Source organism: Pteropus medius, unplaced genomic scaffold (genome assembly GCF_902729225.1).
Source record: "Pteropus medius unplaced genomic scaffold, Ma_sr-lr_union100, whole genome shotgun sequence".
Lineage (NCBI taxonomy): Eukaryota > Metazoa > Chordata > Mammalia > Chiroptera > Pteropodidae > Pteropus > Pteropus medius.
Genome location: NW_024351545.1, coordinates 968,725 through 987,547, shown reverse-complemented (window position 1 = coordinate 987,547; position 18,823 = coordinate 968,725). Strand labels below are relative to the sequence as shown.

General features: G+C 35.4%; 1 protein-coding gene and 1 pseudogene across 2 annotated transcripts in view; one reads left to right on the top strand and one right to left on the bottom strand.

Moving 5' to 3' along the window:
• The window catches only part of DDX10 (DEAD-box helicase 10), a 229,063-nt gene that overhangs the window by 85,681 nt on the left and 124,559 nt on the right, over positions 1 to 18,823 (top strand). The window lies entirely within an intron of this gene.
• LOC120586948 (40S ribosomal protein S2-like) lies at positions 11,587 to 12,756 on the bottom strand (annotated as a pseudogene).

Sequence of the window (18,823 nt, the reverse complement as noted above, 5' to 3'; positions counted from 1 at the left end):
GCTAATGTCTCTTTGGAACACCCTTCACTTAGCTCTTTCTTTACCTTGTTAACTTGTGGTTTATTGTGCCAATGTGTATTTTATCTCGGGAAGCTGTCCTTACTGTAGAATCCTGGGCATGTATCTTTATCTTTTCAAAGTGAAGAGTAGGATGATCCATTGGGATGCCAAAAGAAAATATTAGATTTGTGTATATATTTATCTTGAGAGAAGAAAAAAACTAAGCTTTTCTTATATATGGATTTATGCACTCTCATTGTCTCATATGTCAATTGGACACTGTTTGCATACAATATGAGAAGAGTGAGAGTTTGTGAAACACAGAGGAGTTTATGTCAGTATCCACACTTATTTGTTGGCTTTCAGCACAATGCAGTATATTTTAGTTTTTGTGTACCTGGTTATCTTAAACATTTAAACTTTCTGGTTACCCTTGATGTTATAAAAGCATGGTTGATTTAACTAAGTCTGAAGTTAACCATTTCCTCTGCCCTCCTTTTGTACAATATGAGACCCTTTGGGACACTAACTCTATTCACTTTTCCATCCTAAATGCTATTAATGCTGAATATTTTGGTTTTACATATTTTATACCTCCAACATTAGTTGTTACCCTTCCCTTGGACAGCAGTGCTTATAATTTAAAAATATACCTGCACATTTACTCATGTGCTCAAGTCTTTCTTGTGTCCCATTTTCTCGTTTTTGATTGTTTTCTTCGCAAAATACTGGTTTTGGTAGTTCTTTCAATGAGGGTATGTAGTAGTAAGTACTTTGGTTTTGTCTGAAAATGTTTTCATTTATACGTTTGGTCTGCCTATTATCTTCGTTAGTCTGAGGATATTATCCTGCTGTCTTCCAGCTTGTGCTATTGTTGGTGTTAGTCTAATTGTCATTCTTCTGTAGTACTTTGTCTTTCCTTTCTGATTTTCTCTGTGGATTCACTGATTGGGATGCATATTTCCTGTATCTGAGGATCCTTTTCTTTCATTGATACTAAAAAATTCTTAACATTGTTTTCTCCTTTGAAACTAAAATTTAATATATGTTGCCTTTCCATTTTGTTTTCCATGTCTCGTAATCTTTGTTTTATATTTTCCTTTATCTCTGGGCTGCCTTCTGCTTAATATCTCAGATTTATCTTCCAATTACTCTCTACAAACCTCATCTGTATCTAAATTACTGTTTAGCCTAACCACTAAGGTTTAATTTTAGTGCCCATTTTTCATTTTAATAAATTATATTTGATTTTTTTATAATCTTCCCTAAAAATACTATCTCATTCTTCTTTCTTTTTTTCTTCTTTTCCTTTCCTTTCCTTTCCTTTCCTCTTTTCCTTTCCTCTTTTCCTTTCCTTTTCTCTTTCGCTTTCCTTCTTTCATCTTCAATAAATTTTAACCTAATTATTTGAGTCTCTGCCACATACTTTTATTTAAAATTTTGGGGAATATAAACCATTATGTGTTGTGTATATGGTTACTCTTTTTAAAGATGGATTGTTTTCTTGTATGCTTTATAATTTTGGATTCTCAGGTTATCTTCAGGTCACCTTCATCTATGGAAATTCTATGTGGTCTATTTTGCAGATATGATTCTTCATATCTATATTGTATTTGTTTGGTACCAGAGGTATCTCAGGCTTGTTTTAGCTTAATTTCTTGGATTGAAAGTTCTCAGACCAGCCAATGTAAATACACTTTCACCTGTTATTCTTCATTCAATTTGTTCTGAACCTAGTGTTTTTGTATATACCCTTAGTTTCATATTATTGAGATCTGGGAATTAAATTGTAATTCAGTTGTGTTATGCCTGCTAGTTTTGTAAAATGAGATTTGAACAATCTGAATGTAGATTATTTCTCCTAGAAAGTTATCGAAGCTAGTGCATAGAAAAAGGAGTGAAGTTGTTTTGAAAAGTAGGAATGGTTTAGGCTAGCAGTTCTCAAATGTAATAGTCATAGGGAGGAACTCTTGATACTTGTAGGAATTATTTGAGGGCCCTGCAGAGCTTTTGTTTCTGTATTCTTTTTAATCTTTTGATATTCACTGTATTAGAAATTATAACAGAAATTTTTGTAATAATTTAAAATAATAAGAAATTGCACCTTAATGTAAAAGTTTTTTAATGTAAAATGAACCATTTTCCAAAATTAAAAAAAAATTAGTGATAAAGTAGCACTGTTGTATTTTTGCAAATCTCTTTAACATCTGGCCGAATAGAGTTGAAGACAGTTGGATTCTCATAACAGCTTCTAAGTTTAATCTGTTTATGCAGCATGTTTCATTGAAGTAAGTATATGAAGGAAATCTGGCCTCTCAGATTTATACTGAGAAGTGGATGACATTCTTCTTTGTACTACACTAGAAATGAACCAGTGGTTATTTCTTAAAGATAAACTGCAATGTAGAATGTGAAATCACATCTGTGAACTTTTTGTTTTTTGTTATAATAAAATCCATTGATCTATCTTGCACTCTGAAAAGACTTTACTTACATATTATTTTTTAAATTTTTTTTATTGTTTAGCAAACATCATGCTTTGTTTATTTGGACAATATTTGATCTCTGAGTTATGCAGATCTTCCTAATAGTGACCTGTTTCATTTTATAATATCAAAACAAACTCCATATTTCTTAATATCAACACTGTTCTCATTAGCGAAGTCTTTTAAGTATTGGAAAGCTATCCAGTGCACAGTAGATACAAGTTTTCTAAAAATATGATTTTTCTCTTGATACCTTGAATTTTATCTTTGGCAGTAAACACTGTCAGTTGTTTTCCTTGAAGTAAGAGGCTCAATTTGTAGTTTTTTTTTTTCTTTTTCTTTTTTTGAGGGGGAGATGTTATCAAAAACCATTGTCAGTGCTGTCTAGCCAAAGACTACCAGGGACAAACCTGTGATTGAACAAATTACTTGTGACAGAAACTCAACTTAGCCTTAAGTTTCTCTTCTTTCTGCTCAAGATGATTGGTTGTTCCTTTCTGAGATTTTAGCTATCAAGGTAGCAGCAGTTACGGTTGGTAGGTTGTCTTTTGGTGAGATCTACCTGTCTACCTACATTCTTTACATACCATGGTTTTCTCTTTTGGAGCCATATAAAATTTGTTTTTTACTTATGGTTCTGTTCTTCCATCAAATTATGTCTAGGAGATCTGTGAGCCTTTTCTCTTTCCTCTTTGCTTCCTAACCTGTGCACATGTGTATGTTCACATGCGTGCTCACATACACATACCCAAAAGCACCTTTCACTTATCTAGTTGATTCTCAACCTATTCCTGGAATCTGATTCTATTGCAGAATTACACATATTGGTTTCCATAGATATTAAAACTTTGGCATTGGTTTATATATAGCCAAATTGTGGATGGCAAAATACAGTAAGAGTAATTCATTTGTATCTTAGAATTGCCTATAAAAAGGGATTTAAAACTTACTAATGTTTAAAAAAATCATAATATATTCTCATTTAACTGTTTTGGAATGTGCCATAGTGCTGAGAAGGGAGACAGCCCTGAAACTGCTAGTTGGGAGTATGAGTTAATGGGCCCAGAGAAACAAAAAGAAGGTATCTTGCTTTTAAATTAGACAAGACAGAAAGTACTGGTTCCCAGAGACAGAATGGTGTGTTGAGGAATGTACCATGCTACAAAGCCGCACAAATGAAATCGCTTAGTGAGTGAATGGAGTAAAGTTGTTCTCATGAAAAACTACAACAAAAACTATTACTAAACTATTACTGTGTAAGCTGTTAAGGAAAGTCTGTGTAAGTACTTAATAATACTAGCTTTTTTTTCATTTCCTTGGGAATGGTTTACAACCAGAAAGAGAAGTCAAGGTGTTGTCTTATTTATATCTAGTAGGAACTGTAGAGTAAATTAATGCTGTAATTTGGTATACAGTATGGAAGAGGATTTGCCTTAGTTTATGCACTTGGTGAGATGAGAGCCGTTTGTCCATTGGCCATGTGACTAGGCTAGCGTAGTGTGAGTGTTGCCCTGTGCAGGCATGTAGGTTACAGTTTTCTTCACAGTAATGACTTATTTACCATCATTCATCCACTTAGCATAATATAAAATTTTGTTAATATCTACTGTCTGCTGTTTTCTCTTGGTCTTTGGGGGTTTATACTTATTTATCTGCTTTTAAATTTATCCTTTTCGTAGGGAGCTTAGAAAGTTCATTCCATTGTTTTTAACTGGAAATTTCTGCCTTGATTTACTAAATCTTGAATTATACCTCAGGCATTAACTTTTTCTTCAATTCCTGGAATTCATACCTGGTTACAATAGAAAATATTGTTTCACATCCTCTGCCACTACTTCCCCCACCAAAAAAAACCCCCAAAGCAACCATCCTCACATAGTCCTTCTTACACTGTTCTCTGTTTCCCCCAGTCAAGATTTTTGAGCTTTACTTTTTATAGTTTGTATTACAGAAAAATGTAGGCACATTAAATATACTGTTTCATTCTGTTCCTGGTATGTTTTGAAGAAGACTTTGGACATCTGCTCCCTCTCCTCTCTAGTGAAAATTGCGCTCACTGTTTAGAGATTATTGCCTCCTCTAATCAGCATCTAACTTGCTAGAACCGGAAGAAGACCCATCAGAGTATGTGATTGGATGGCGGGCAGCTATTGACCCTTGATAATTTGTTACAACTTTACTTACATGTTTGCTTTTACTGAAAGAGCACAGTGCCAAGTAGCTTTATGAGTGACAGAACAGAGAAATGTTTTCAAAACCTATTCAGAATTAAACATTGGCTTATTTAAATGGTTGATATTGCCAAATGCATCTATTTCTGAAAGAAGTGAAATAAATGATGAAAGCTGTCTTTAGCTCATTAGTGAAATGAAGAAAACATTGTGAATATGAGGGTGAGCTGTCAGAAATTAAATAGAAATGAAAAATATTAATAATCTTAAACTGGTTTTTCTATGTATTCCGATTTTTAAATGTGTCAGGTTACACTGGCAGATGGGTGCTTATGAAGAATTTGACCTTCACAGAGAAACACACAGTTTATTTGACAATCGAGTGACTGTATCAACAAATATAAATGAGTGACATCTATCATCTGTTTAATTAAGGAATTGGTGACCAGCTAACTGAAAAGTGTAAAAAGAAAGAATTTATGCTAAGCTTTAGTATCTGAGTTGAGTTGTTGAAACTCTAGCATCTATCCAGTAAAGTTCAACATCTCGAAGCAATGCCTAAAGATCTTGGTTTGTTATTTGTGCAGCAGGCTGTACCCAAGGAATTGGTTGACTTTTTTTTTTCCCTTCCCTGCTGCAATGTCTAGGACCTCTAATATAATCTTGAATAAAAGTGGCGAGAACATACATTCTTGCCTTTTTCTCTGATATTAGGGGAAATACATTTAACATTTCACCATTAAGTATGGTATAGAGTATAGATTTTTAACGTTGCCTACTCAAGATTCACCTAAACATTTGGATAAGGAAGAAAGACTGTGATTGCCATACTTGGCTTTAGGGCAGCCACAGGTGTTCCTCCTCTTTGGAGTCTTTGCTGCATTCCATGGGCTAATTTTTGCCCCCACCACCCCGTGAGAATTAAGGTGTAAGGAGACCAGATCCAGTGGGTAGGGAAGCCATACCGGCTTAGAAAGCTTCATACCCTTCAGAAACTACCATCTCTTGTAACAACTCGGTAGGTGTCTTTTCCATGGTTCCTGAAAGGGACATGTCCATTACAAAGAAGCTTGAATTTATACTTCCTATCAGATTATTAGTAGTTCTCCCTGTCCAGATGCAGTCTACCAACAAGAGATATTTTTATGCTAAACGTAAAGGTCATGGATATATAATACTGTTAATGGGTAGAAGATACATGATAAAAGAGGTGTAGAAAGTTAACCAGATGTCTGTTTACCCACATCATAATTATTTTTCATCAAATCAAGGAAGTTCTCCTTTATTCCTAGTTTTCTGAGTGCTTTTCATTTTAAAATTATGAATTGGCATAAATCTAGTCAAGTGCTTTTTATACATCTATTAAGATGATAATATAGTTTTTGTCCCTTATTTAGTTAATGTGAATTGCATTAATGGATTTTGCATTTCTGGGCTAGACCCACATTGGTCACTTTGTATTATCCTTTTTATGTAATGCTTGGTTCAACTTGCAATATTTTGTTAAGAATTTTTGCATCTTTGTTCATGAGTGATATTGGTCTGTAATTTTCTAAAGGCTTTAGTAGGTGTTGGTATTAGGGTTATGCTTGCCTCATAAGAAAAGCTGAATGTTTTAAAGATTATTTTATTTTTATATGATAGATAGGAGTCACCAGTGAAGCCAGCAGTGTCTGGAGAATTTTTATGTGAAAATTTTAAGTTATGAATTCAATTTCTTTAGTAGATATAGGGATATTCAAATTTTTTTCTTTTTGTGTTTCTTTTAGTTGGTTTTGTTTTCTGGTTATTTGTCCATTTAATCAAAGGTGTTGTAAGATAGTTTTGATAATTTCAGTTTACCTGTTTTCAGAGCCATTGATTCTTTTTGCTCTTGTCTCCAATTTACTGTCACTTCTGTCTGACAGATCTTTTAATTTGGACATTTTGTTTTCAAAATCTGAGATTTCTCCTTTTCCTTTTTAAATTCCAATCTCTATTGAAATATCCATCTTTTTCCTCACTAAGTCTATTTTTCCTGTAGGCTCTCTTAGATATTTGTTATAGAAAATCCTTTTCTAGTAATTCCAGTATCTGGATCCTTTGTGGACTTATCACTACTGATTGGTTTTTCTCTTGACTGTGAGCCACATTTTTTTTCATGTCTAGTGATTTTTTTTTTTTATTGTGTATTATATCTTCCAGATGCTGTGTTGTAGAGACTCTGGATTTTATTATATTCTCCTGATGAGTGTGTTGTTCTACCAGGAGGTTAAGTTTCTGACAGTTCCCCCTTGAACTTGCATGGCTTTGGTTTTGGTCTTGTTAAGGAAGTTCTGTTTTGTTTTTATCTTTAGTTTTGGGACACACTCTTTAGTCCTGGATCCATTTTGGAGTTTCAGTGGAATGTCCAAGGTCAAACTCTTCTAAGTAGGTGGGACTCAGACTCCAAAATTTCTCTCCTTCAGTAAACAGGAGCTTAGTTCTCTATCTACTCAGCTCTTTCTGTCTTCTAGCTGTTGTTTCTCTTTGAGCTGCTTAGTGTTTTGTCACTTACATATGCGTTGTAGCTGTCAGCCAAGAATTTGAGAATTATATGTAGGCATTTGAACTACCCTATCTGTGGCTCCCTCTGTTTTAGGATTTCTATTCTTAATTTTTAGATTCTCTGAACCTGAGCTGTATGTTCTGACTCCTCATAAGATTCCTGGTTTTCTGCTTCAGGACTAGCAGTCCATACTGGGTGGATTGGAGTCTCCTCAGGGTGAAAGCTGTGGTAGGGAGAATGCTAAAAATGGCCCCTCAGGATTCCATGCCCTAATCCTTTGTGCCCGTGATTATCCCTTTGATTGCTCTCTTATGTGGAACAGTTTACCTTCAGATTGGGGGATTATCTTGAGGGCCTAACTATGCTAATGAGATCTTTTAAAAGCAGAGAGTTGTCTCTGGCTGGTAGAAGAGGAACTCCAGAAATTCAGAGCACAAGGAGGATTTGACATGCCGTGGCTTAAAAATTGCTGTCTTAAGAAATTGAGAGATGTCCCTGGCTGACAGCCAGCAAGGAAACAGGGACCTCAGTCCTACAATCACAAGGAACTAGATTCTGCCAACAAACTGCGTGAACTTGGAAAGAACATTTTTCTCCAGAGGTTCTAGATGAGAACTTGGCCTAGCCAATGTTTTGATTTCAGCCTTGTGATAACTCTAAGCAGAGGGGGTTATCTAGCCATGCTAGGTAGATTTCTGACTCACAGAATTGTGAGTTATTAAATGAGTGATGTTTTAAGTGGCTGGCTTTGTGGTTATTTGTTGTGCAGCAATAGAAAACTAATAAAATGGAGATTTCACCCAGCACGATTTCCTTTTCTCTTGATAATTCCCTTTTGTTTCTGCCTGATTTTGGTTGCTCTCAGAGTTGTTTTATATAGTTTGTGTAGAGTGTAAAATTTTCCTCTGTGGAATTGCTAGTCTGTACTAAAGTATTCTGCCATTTCCAGAACTAGAGCTCGCCATATCAATTTGAGGGTTTCTTTTTCACTTAAAAATTATTCATATGGTCTTGATAGTTGCACAGTATTTCATTGCGTTGGTATACCGTTCTTCTTAAGGTTTATTGAAAGCACTGGGAAAAGAGTGGACATTTAATGGTAGGTGAGGAGATGAGTAGTGTGAGCATAGATATTGATGTTTTGTCATCTTGCTTTCCAAAAACAAAATGCCAGTTTACAGCTGGATTGCCTCTTTTAATAGGTATTCTATGTCACTAATGAAACAAAGAGGGACAACTATAAATAGCAGAGCACAGCACAGGGTAGCTGAAGTTAAAGATAATAGAATAGACTTTATAATACAACCATGTACTTACTTGATGCTGACTCAAGTCTCCAAAATATAAAATTATCCTGTTTTCCTGTTTTGTATATCAAAAGGAAATACTTTTGAGATGACTTGGAGGAGTGGTTTCTGGATCTCCCCCGCTACCCCTTCCCTTTCGGTCTAGTCTGTTTGTTTATGGCAGCAAACTGTATTACTTGGTTTGTTTTTCAGTATAGTTTTTATCTGAATAATCAAGAGCTCTAAAAAGCTTTGTATTGGAGGTCTTTATCTAGTCCTAATTGGATTCGTAATTTTCCTAGTTTACCACATCTTCCATAAATATACTTGTCTTCTGTCTGCATCCCAAGGGATGCTATTTTATTACAATGCATCGAAGTAATATATTCTTAGTATTCGACTCAAGCAATTTATTAATGTAGACGCTTGAGTTATATTGTTAAAAAAAGGTTTCTGTTACTGACAACTTGCTCTCTCTTTATTAAGATAGGGCAGTAAATAAAGGTACTTAATTTACATAGCCTATTAAATGAAATTCTCAAGAGGAAGGAAAATAATTTTAAATGCAGTTTACAACGCGGTGACAGCTGATAAACTTACAAAGAGGCTCATTTAGTGGAATTGGATTGAATGAAAAAACTTTATAGTTTCATAACATTGTTTTTGATAGATACCAAATGGTATTTTTAATATTGAGCTGTATGGAGAGATTAACTCTATTCCTATTGACCCTTTCTCTTCTCTCTTCTTGCCCCCAGAGAGTAAAAAAAGAAAGGTTTTTGTTTTGCTTTCTAAAATGTGTCTATCAATTTGTATTTGAAATGGCTTTCCTTTAAAAGGGAAGCAGAATCTTGATTGTCAGTTATCAGAGGTTGTAAAAGTATAGTTAATGTTGCAAACCAAAGAGTCATCTCCCCCTATTGTTTGTTTACTTTCTTGGATGAACAATTTTCAGACTTTTTTTTTTCCTGGTAGAAATAAAATTAGCAAGACTATATTACTAGGACAACTGAATTGCACTATTTTTAATTTCTCTTTAAAAGATTTTAAAAGCTGCTTCTGTAATAATATAAGGACTTTGTTCCTGTTGGCCATGGGGAGTTAAGAGCACAGCTTTCAGAAGAGATTATTCTCACATACTCTCTTTAACCTCCATAAAGGTACATTTTCTCCTTGAGAAAGCCACTGGCAAATTCTGCTAATGCAGAACATGGAGTTCATTTGTTTAATGGCTTGCAGCCTTAGGGCACAAATATAACATATCAGCGCTTCCAATTAATTTCTGACAAGCTCAGGTGATGACTTTGATACATTAGAGTGTATATAGTATGGTTATGGGCTTTGGTTACCTTAGAAACCACCTTTTTTCTTTAGATTTCTGCTTAGGAATTATGATTCTTACAGTTTTGTAGGATATTTTCAGATTTGAATTTGGATGTAGAGGACCCCACATTCTTCAGAGAAAGAACAAGACTAAAATTCTCCTATCGATTCATTAAGCACTCATTTTTGAACACCTTCTAGATATGGTTAAAATTTATATGCTCAATTTTTCTCATCTGCAATTAAATTCTAGTTAGACTATTTCTAAATCACTTTAGATTCTACAATTTCATTTCCCCAGGATCACTTTCTCCTTGCTTCTGTTCAGTGCATTTATTAATCTGTTGGTAGTGTACCTTAGGCCACTATTTATGCACCATATTATTATAACTGCTATTTTTATATGTTTGTACATTAGTTATATAAAAGCAATTAATTTAGCTAATTCTGTGGAGAGAACTGAATTCCTTTGCTCAACAGTACCATCATTGAAGTTACAAATGAAAACTTTTCTTTACAGTAATCTGATTCGCAGTGGCTCCCAGCCAGTAGTAAACTTGGATTAAAGCTTCCTGAGACCATTTAGAGTGGGAGGGGATGGGGACAGACTTTCGAGAATGGAAAAAGAATCTAACAAAGAGAGGGAGGGAGCGAGGAGAGAGAGGAGAGAGAAGAGAGAATGAGAATGGTCAACTCTCTGCATCTGCAGCTTTTTGCATCCATGGATTTAGCTGATTGTAGAAAGAAAGGATTTAAAAAAAATTTTTGTTGCTGATGTAGTTAGTACTGTAGTTAGGCCTACATGGTTTCATCTGTACTGAATAGGTAGACTTTTTTTCTTGTCATTATTCTCTACATGGTAGATTATAACAAGTATTTACATAGCATTTACATTGTATTTTGTATTGAAAGTAATTTGGAGATGATTTAAAGTATATGGGAGAATGTGCATAGTTGTCTGCAGATATGCCATTTTATATAAGGGACTTGAGCATCTGTGAATTTTGGTATTCGTCGGGGTCCTGGAACCAGTCCCCCCACAGATAATGAGGGATGAGTGAATCAAGAAAGGAAGAGTAGTCAATGATATCAAATTCTGCCTGACAGTTTAATTAGTTTCTCCTAGATCCATCCCCTCCTCTCTGCCCACTGCTATGGCCCAAGTTTAGGTAATTTCTCTATTCTTCATACACACATTCTCTGCCTGGAATATTCTTTTTCAGTGTCTACAACATTATAGATTTCTATTAAACCTTTAAAAGTGAGATTATTCATCACTTCTTTAAAACCATTTCCAGTTCCCATTCCCTGTGATTTTTCTGTCATATATAGGCTTCTGTCATGGAATGTAACACAGTATTAGAATTGTCTCTGTTACCATTTCTCCCATTAGACTGAACTTTGTAACATAGGGTCTGTTTTAATCATTTCTGGACATCTAGTATCTAACATATTGTTTTGTATTAATGGAAGCTTAAAAATAGTCAAGAAGGAAATACAAGAACATAGAGGGGTCATTAATTTTAGCATTGAGGCAATAATTAGTGACCTTTCACAAAGCAATTTTAATAAAGTAGTGGAGTTGGAAGCCATAATGAAGTAGATTGATAAATGAATGGAAGCGATGAGTGGACTACAGTTCAAAAAGGTTACCTGTAAAACGTGGTGTGTGGGAGTAGCGGCTATAACTGGCAGGGAAAGGAATATATGGTGCAAGGTTTTACAAAGGGATATGTGAACACGTTTAAAGGCCTAAGGAAGGGAGCCGGTGAACCTCATGAAGAGAGTGGAGACAGTGAAGAGGAGCAGATTCAGGAGGAGTTTAGGAGGGATCAAATCCAGGATATGGGGAGAGATGAATCTCGGAAGTGACAAATGGTCCATATTCCTTTGAAACCAAAATGAAGAAAGATCTGCATAATTGACTTAGATTGAATGTGGGGGCAGAATCCTTTATTTCTTTTTAAGAGGCTTAATTCACTTTATTTTTTTGTGTATAAAAACTGTGTGGTGGCCATAGCTGGAAGCTGGGTCTTTACAAGATGACCAGTGAATTCCTGATAGGGAGACTTGGTGAATACAGTTTCTTTTGAGAGATTGGGGGTGAAATAGTTGTAGCTCTCAGAGATAGCATCAAAGGTGGCCTTAGAGAAGTTGCCCAAGGTGGCATTATAGCTCCTGGCTGAAGTGTAGCCCTTGTTGATATTGGCCATCAACAGTAGTTTCTTGGATACAGGGGCCTAGATGATACCAGTCTCCTGGGGGGCGGGGATGAGGTGTAGCAGTCAGTCACCTTGCTGTGGATGATGTGGGGCTTGCCAATCTTGTTATTCCAGCAGCCTCGCCACACAGGAATGATGGGGGAGCTTGGCTAGCACGATGGCCTTGCAGATGGTAGTGGCTACCTCTTTGGAGCACTTAACACCCAGACCGACATGTTGTTGTAATCTCCAGTGATGAATGCTTTGGACCTGGTCTGCTGGCCTGCACAGATCTGCTTTTGCACAGGCATGATCTTCTGCCTCAACCTTGAGAGATATCATCAGGAAAAAGTTTGTGATCTCAGATTCCTTGATGGGCAAAGAGAAGAGATAGATCTCTTCCAGGAACTTAATCTTCATGTTTTTGACCGGGTGGCTCAGCTTGGTGATGGAGATCTACTCCTTGTCCTCGGCCTTGCCTCATCAAACTACATGGCTGTGACCCTGATCCCGACATTACTGCTGAAGCCTCTGTGGAAGCCACCTTGGCCTCTTATTGTAGGGCTCTCCTGCTGGTGTTATACACCATTTGGTGTTTTTTTTCAGAGAAGAAAAGCAGAATGTTGTGCTGTAAATCAGAGCCAAAGCTGAGGAGTATCCACCAGCTGCATGGATTGGTAGCAATTACTTTCAATGTGTTTAGGTAGTTTGAATTGATGAGCAGAACAAATAAGATTATGTCATTTATATAGTTTCATTTGGTTTTTGAGAACGTGCCTATTTATTTCAGACTAATGTTATAGGTATATCTGGGAGATATCTCTTAAACCACTTGTAAAAAATATATATGCAAGATGATATTGTCTTGTATACTACCACATCATTCGGTTTCAGAGAAGAACCTCTAGTCCAGGGGTCCCCAACCCTTGGGCCATGGACCAGTACCAGTCCATGGCCTGTTAGGAACTGAGCCACACAGCAGGAGGTGAGTGGTGGGCCAGCGAGCCAAGCTTCATCTGTATTTGCAGTCACTCCCCAGCGCTAGCATCACCACCTCAGCTCTACCTCAGATCATCAGCCATTAGATTCTCATAGGATCACTGGCCCCTGGTGCCAAAAAGGTTGGGGACTGCTGCTCTAGTTATTTGAAGAGATAAATGAGCAGACACATACTTCTCTGTTCAAATAGTCACATAAGCTGTGAGAAAAGATATTTTCGTGTACACCCAAACGACATCATTCTTTGCTGGCTCACATAAATTTGGCTTGTCCTTTGTCAGCAGAGCAGAGTTCTGCTTTCTGTTTAAAAAGCCAGACTTTTATCCTGAAAATTGTATTGCCAGGTGTAACATGTAGGATACTTTTCACTGCCAGTAACAGAAAATAGTCAGAAGTGGCTTAAACAATGAGGGAAATTTGTCATTTTATATAAAGAGAAATCTGGATGAAAGACAGTTCTAGCGTTAATTCAACAGTGCTGTCAAATCAAGATTCTCTCCATCTTTCTGCTCTGACAACCTTAGTGTTTATTGAGTTGACTTTTGTCCTTAGACTTGTCTCGTAATTAGAAGATGCTATAACTCCAGACCAATTAAATCAGAATGGGTGAGAGAGGGTGTCCAGGCGTTGGTCTTTCAAAAGTTTCCAGTTGATTCTACTGTGTACAGCTCCTTAGGATTGAGAACACTAAGTTAAACCAAGTAAGATTTACTGTAGGAATTGTAAACCCACCTGTCCTGAAGCGGTAGAGCCATTCAAGCTGAAGAAGGCAGGAAGGAGTTCTTTTAGCAAGGAATTAAGAGAGAATTCACCAGTGGTGTCTGCCCTGCTACAGATGATTTAAAGTTTAAAAGAAATGCTATGTTTTAAATTCATGTATGACCACTATTATCACTTAAAAAAGAGCTATATAAATTGTTCCTACTGCCGGCCTTAGAAACAAAGCTTCAAATAGGCAGTTTTATTAACCCAGTGAACTACAATGTTTTGGTTTGATAGGAAGCAAGGGTAATTAAAAGTATACTTTTTAGTCATTTTGTGTTCAAATAAAGTCTTTTAGGTAAATATAATCATCTATGTTGCCTTCTTTCAAGATGTAGCCACCTCTTTATTATTAGAATTGTGTCTCTTCTTAGTGGGTTATATAAAATGTGCTCTTTGTTGTGGCTTTCGTCTTTGTTATTTTCAAATGCATTCTACCGTCTCCAATGTGTGCCAAAGAGAATTTATTACTGTCCTTCCTAAACTTTGTCTTGATTAACGGCATCATCATTTTCCAGAGGATCCTAGTTTACCCACATGCACTAGTTGCCAAGACTTTTCACTTGTATTCATATAATGTCTCTGGCAACCTTGTGTCCTCGTTACTTTTACTCACAGACGTTGTACAACTTGAGGGTTTCTTTTCCTTTGATTCTTGAAATTCCACCTTAATAGTTTCTCCGTTCCTGTCCTTCTACCCACATATCTTTTTCAATCTCTGTATCCTATAGTGCTGCTGGAGTTATCATCCTAAAATATATAGGATCGTATCATTTTTGCATTGCCCTAATACTCCCACTTATCTACAGAATAAAAAACCAATATGGTAGATTGCTTTTTTTGCAAGATGGTCGGAAAACTATCTCCCATCTCACACACACTGCTTTAAAATGTGACTTTGATACTCCCATGAAGAGGCGTGAGAGTCTGTGTTCCTCCAATAGACTTTGAGCAGGCTGTGACTATGGTGGAAGGTCACTAATGTGACCTTCTAGACCATGTCATAAAAAGTGACAGAGCTTCTGGAACTGAAGCCACAATGCTTTGAGAGAGAACTCATTGAAACCTGTCCTGCAGCTCTAGCTAAGCTCCCAGCTTACAGCTGACACCAGCTTGCTGCCATGTGAGTGATCTTAAAAGTGGATCCTTCAGCCCCCAGTCAAGCTGCCCTAGCCGATCTGCATGGAGTGTGGATAAACCATCCCTGCCAAATCCTGCCTAAAATGGAAAGTCATGAAAAAAAAAAAAGATTATTTAAAGTGACTACATTTTTCTTTTTAAAATCAGCTTTAGCGAAGTATAAAGTATGTAAAATAAAATCCAGTAATGTTCAGTATATAATTCAGTGAATTTTGGCAAATATTTGCTTACAGTCTTTTCACATTATCATAATCAAAATAGAACATTTCCATTATTTCTAAAAGTTCTCTTGTTTACCTTTGCATTTAATCTCCTGTCCCTGTCCTTAGCCCCTGGTAACTGCTGATCTGTTTTCTTTTACTGGAGTTTTGCCTTTTCCAGAAAGGAAAACTTGTTTCTGTACTAGTTTTTGGCTATTATAAATAAACCCGTTATGAATATTCAAGTACAAGCCTTTCTGTGAACATTGTTTTTCATTTCTCTTTAGTAAATACTGAAGTATTAAATAGTAGAGTAAGATCGTTGGGTTATACGGTAGTGAGTGCTTAAAATTTTAAATTCCCAAACTGTTTTCCAAAGTGGTTTACTCAGCAGTGTATGAGAGTTCCATTGTCCTGTGTTTTTGCCAGTTTTTGTAATTTCTGTCTTTAAGAAAAAATTTTAGCTATTCTTGTGGGAGTAAAGGCATCTCATTGCTGTTTTAATTTGCATATCCCTAGTGACTAATGGTGTTGACATCCTTCATGTGCTTATTTGCCATTTCTATGTCTTCTCTGATGAAGTGTCTATTCAAATCTACCATTTAAAAAAAAATTGTGTTGTTTATAATACTTGGTTTTAAGATTATATATTTGAGATGTTTCCTATCTGACACATAGTTTGTAAATATATCCTCCTGTTTTGTGAGTTGTCTTTTATCCTCCTGTTCTGTGGGTTGTCTTTTCACTTTCTTCATGGAAATGAAGCACAAAGCTCTTCGTTTTGATGGAAGTCCAGTTTATCAGTTTTTTAATTTTGTGGTTCGTTTCTTTTGTGTTTTAGGTAAAAAAAAAAAAGAACTTTGCCAAAATAATGTCACAAAGACTCTTATATTTTTGTCTAGAAGCTTTTTATTTTTAGCTCTTGATTAGGCATGTGACCCATTTTGAGTTAATTTTTGTATATGGTGTGTGAGAAGTTTCAAAGTTCATTTGTTTGCATATGAATATCAAATTGTTTCAGCAACATTTGTTGAAGCGATCATCTTCTCTTCATTGAATTTTCTTGGCACCTTTTTTGAAAATCAATTGACCATATTCATTTGGGTATGTTTCTGGAATATGTGTTTTGTTCCTTTATTATCCATTTATCCTGTGCCAGTATTACATTCTATTGATTACCATAGTCAATCTTGAAATCAATGTAAGTCCTCCAACATTTGTTCTTTTTTTCAAAGTTCTAACTATTCTAGGTTCTTTGCATTTCCATATACATTTTATAATATTTTAAATACTATGAAAAATTTTGCTAGAATTTTGATACGGACTGTAGTGAATCTATTGATCAATTTGCCGATCCTATATATCCATTTATTTAGTTCTTTAAGCAGTATTTAATAGTTTTCAATGTACAAGTCTTGCACACATTTTATTAAATTTATTGTTTAATAATGGTTGCAGGCCAGCTAGGATTTCATTACTGAGGGAAAACTCAAGGGCTCCAGATAACAAGGCTTAGATATTTGTTGAAAGGAAAGGATGAAATATAGCAACAGAATTAGAACATTAAAGATATGCATTGCATCCAGAGGCTCCCTCAGAGCAAGGAGTCTAGAGGGGATAGATATGACCCCTGTCCTCTCTGTTGGTCATATGGACACACTTTTTTTTTCTTCCTCAGATTGGGTACACTTGTGTGTATGCAGACCCATGGCACCCCCAAATGGAGTCTAGGCTGATAATCCTTATATGTTGGTCACGTAGCATAGTCTTTTTCATGTAACCCTCCTAGTAGTGGAGCCCTCTGTGGTATTTCACTGAGACCACATGCAGATCATCAAATCTCATATCAAATAGACATTGCTGACAGTCTGATGTAAACCGCGCTAAAACTCACTTCGAACCAATCAGTACAAAGCAACATTATCAAGTAGTACATTTCATGTCTTGACAGGGGTCAGTGCTATGCAAGTATATCTTTACTTCAGTAAAATAGCTCAGTTTAGTTCTATGCATGCTGGAATTAGTCTACACTTCTAAATTTTGGGGGGAGTCCTATTATAATTGGTATTTTAAAATTTTTCTATTTTCAATTGTGTATTACTTTTACATGGAAATAACAATATATTGACCTCCTGTCTTGTGACCTTGATAACTCACTTGTTAGTTTTAGTAGCTTTTTAATAGATTTCTTAAGAATTTTCACATTGAAAATCATAATCTTGGATTAAGGATAATTTTCCTTTCTTCTTACCAGTCTGTATGCTCTTGATTTCTTTTTCTTGTCTTACTTCACTGACTAAGAACTCTTGAACAATGTCGACTACAAGTGATGACAGCTTTTTTTTCCTGATCTTAGAATAAGGCATCCAGCATCTCAGCATTAATTAAGTAGGATGTTGCCTCTAGGATTTTTAGGTGTTCTTTATGAGTTGAAGGGGTTTCTTTTCCCTTTATTCCCAGTTTTTATCATGAATGGATTTGAATTTTATCAAATGCCTTTTCTGCTTTTGTTAAGACAATCATTTGTTTTTTTAGCAGGGGAGGATTAGTTTGTTAATATGGTAAACTATTGATTTTTGAATGTTAAATCAGCTTTGCATGCCTTGGAATATACCTTTTTTGATCATAATTCTTTTTATTTATTACTTGGTTCAAGGTGCAAATATTGTGCAAAAGATTTTTACCTTTATGTTTATGAGACCTTTTGGTCTTGTCCTGTTCTTTTTTCTTTTCTGGTTTGGGTATCGGTAATTTAAATGCTTGACTCATAGAATGATTTGGAGAGTGTTCTTTCAGTATTTTGCACAAATTTGTGTAGTGTTATTATTTATATCTCAAATGTTTGGTACAGTTCACCAGTGAAGTCATCCGTGTCTGGGAATGTTCTATGTTGGGTAGATTTTAAAACAAATTATTTTTCTCTAATAAATATAGGGGTTTTAAGGTTATGTATTTTTTTCTTAAATGACCTTCAGTAGTTTGTACCTTTCAAGAAATTAATCCATTCTACTTAAGTTACTGAATTTTTTGACATAAAGTGTTTAATAATATTCTGTTATTAGCATTTTAATGCCTGTATGATCTGTCGTGATATTCATTTTCTCTCATTCCTGATATTATGAATGTCTTTTTTCCTGAAAAAAATACTTTTCAACTTTATTGACTTTTCGAAGATCTAGGTTTAGGTTCATTGATTTTCAATAAAACCATTGTTTATATGTTTTTTGTTTGTTTTTGATGGCAGAAATATTCTTATTCCTAATGACCTTTATTGTTTAGCTTCGTTGTATAGCTACTTGTGTTTTATGCCTTCACCTTCCAGCGGACAGTCTACTTTTTGGGACAATGATCGTTATTCATCTTTGTCACTTCTACAGTCTTGAATTAAATTGGACTAAGCAATAGTGGATAGAAATCTTGGAACCTAGCATAAGTTGACTTATTATTCTGGTAACTATCTCATATAGAATTCAATAATAGTTAAAATAAAAAAGCATAGAATTCTCATCTGGAATGGCAAATTTAGCCTTTTTTATGAAAAATAGTTTGTCTCTGTAATGTGACAAATATTTCAGTTTTATTATTCACATTCTTAATATGTTTCAGATGATTCTGGTCTTTTGGCATGTAAAAGGCGAAGGGTTCTTTTAGTACTTTTATCTGATTTAGGGCTTTCTTTTAACCTCATACCAAGCCTTTCTCCCATGCTGCCATGGAGATGAATGCAA